Source organism: Octodon degus, unplaced genomic scaffold (genome assembly GCF_000260255.1).
Source record: "Octodon degus isolate 3935 unplaced genomic scaffold, OctDeg1.0 scaffold00178, whole genome shotgun sequence".
In the NCBI taxonomy this organism is placed as follows: domain Eukaryota; kingdom Metazoa; phylum Chordata; class Mammalia; order Rodentia; family Octodontidae; genus Octodon; species Octodon degus.
In genome coordinates this window covers 1,560,397-1,562,562 of record NW_004524754.1, presented here as the reverse complement: position 1 = coordinate 1,562,562, position 2,166 = coordinate 1,560,397, and the positions used below count along the sequence as shown (strand labels likewise).

The 2,166-nt window shown below is 35.7% G+C and overlaps 1 protein-coding gene across 4 annotated transcripts in view; it reads right to left on the bottom strand.

Moving 5' to 3' along the window:
• The window catches only part of Ano2 (anoctamin 2), a 372,934-nt gene that overhangs the window by 120,897 nt on the left and 249,871 nt on the right, over positions 1 to 2,166 (bottom strand). The window lies entirely within an intron of this gene.

The window sequence follows — 2,166 nt, the reverse complement described above, 5'->3', positions numbered from 1 at the left end:
AGAAAAGACAAGGAAAAAGGGAGGAAAATCATGCAAGTATACATACAGGATGAATGAGATGATTACTAATAATTTCCATCAATTCTTGAAAATAGAAGGTTTTTTTTCTTTTTTTAGTGATTTTATTGAGAAACAAATAGCAATGAGACAGTTTCAAAACCAACTAGTAGGATGGTTTCAATAATTAGTACACTGCATATTGTTCTCTTAGTGGTTATTCATTGTATAAGATGCAGACCTGATATCCTATCCACAAACATTATTAGAACAAATCTTTCTATTCAATGATCCAAGAGAATGCAGCTGTGTATCTATCCTATTTTGAATATACAGATACAAAATGGTTGTTCATTTGTATATCTTTTTTTTTTGTTTGGTTTTGTCAGATAAGGGCATTCCATTGACATTTAAATATGATAGGTGCTTGAATTCAGAAAAATATTCCAATATAGTCCAGTAGTCCATACTAGCAGTGGGTTTTCCATAAGACTAGCAATGTCAGAAGTTTTTGACTTGATCCTTTTAGAGCTCAGCATATTCATATGGCTTTACTTTTTATACTTTGTTTTTATTCTTTTCTGCTGGATGGTTAAGATCAAGATAAACCAAGACCTATATAACAAGAAATGTAACCTTTGTATCTGACAAGGTCAGTCAAATCCCCTCAGAATTCACCCTGAAGCCCTGTACAGCAGTTTGTAGATCCTTTGTAAGTGTCAGCCATGTGGATGAGTCTCGGCCATTGCTTGACCAATTTGTTCTCTGTGAAAGCTTGAGAGAATGTTTTCTCTCCAGGTGGCTCTCTTTAGGCACACTCTACATCATCGATCACTTTCCTCTTTTGGCCCCATAATCTCCTTGATCAGAAAATTTGGGGCACAACTGAGTTACATGGTGTTACACTACAGGTTCTACTATGTTCTGAGTCTTCACTGACCTTGAAAGGCTAGGACCAAAATGTTGGCTGTCCTTATATCCCTTCTTTTTGTCTCATTTTTGGTCTGAAAACTTAGATTGTTAACCCTGCAGAAGAGAAGCTTATTTTTATTACCCTACAACCTAGGCAGTTGAGCTTAACCTCACTATATGTGTGAATATCAAACATCTTAGGCATAACATGGAACAGGTATTTTCCATCAAGTATTGATATGTTAAACTTTATATGAAGAAAAAAACTTTTTAAAAAACTATTTAAAAATAGGAGTAAACAATTGTATATTTTTACACAGAAGTTTAGAAATCTAACCATACACAGCACTGTAGCAAGACAGTCCTGTGACATCTTTTTTCTTTTCTCTTGTTTTCATTTATTACCCTTTTTTTAAACAAACATTTACTTGAGAGACAGTATGGCAATAATTGGTATGTTATGAAAAGCAGTACATATTTAGAAGACCAGAATGACAGGCATTCCAAGCATGATCCTACTATTACACATTGCTATCTTCAGTGCAGTTGCTTCGTTCACATGTATTAGCATATCTAGTTAGTCAGGGTGAGAATCCTACCAATTAACTGCTAGTTTCAAAAACCTGCTGAAGATTCTCAGGATCATTGCCTTACCCATCTTGTGCATATAAATGTATGGTTTTGCCTCTGTCATGTTTCCTAGACTTTCTCCTTGCCCTGTCTTCATTGTCTAATCCTCAAGTTCTCGCTTTCCTTTTAATTGTGTTATGCCTTTCTAATTTTTATTTCTTCTTTGAGTTCTAATACTAGGAAGTCTACACAATATTTACACATGTGGGTCTGGTTTATTTCACTTAAGAGTATATCTTCAAGTGGCATCCACCTAAATATGAAGGCTTTGAGTTTATTGTTCTTTATAGCTGAGTAATACTCCATTGTATAAAAATACCACATTTCTTCATCCATTCCTCAGGTGATGGGCATCTTGGTTGTTTCCAAGGTTTGGCTATCACAAATTGTGCTGCTATAAACATAGGTACACTGATATCACATTTTCAGTTCCTCCAGGAAAATTCCCAGTAGGGGGATATCTGGTTTGAATGGGATTTCCTGTCCTAGTTTGTTAAGGAGTCTCCACACAGACTTCCATAATGGTTGCACCAGTCTACACTCCCACCAGCAGTGGAGAAGGGTTCCTTTTTCCTCACAGCTCCTCCAACATCTTGGTTGATTTCTTTATGACAGTCATTCTTTGTG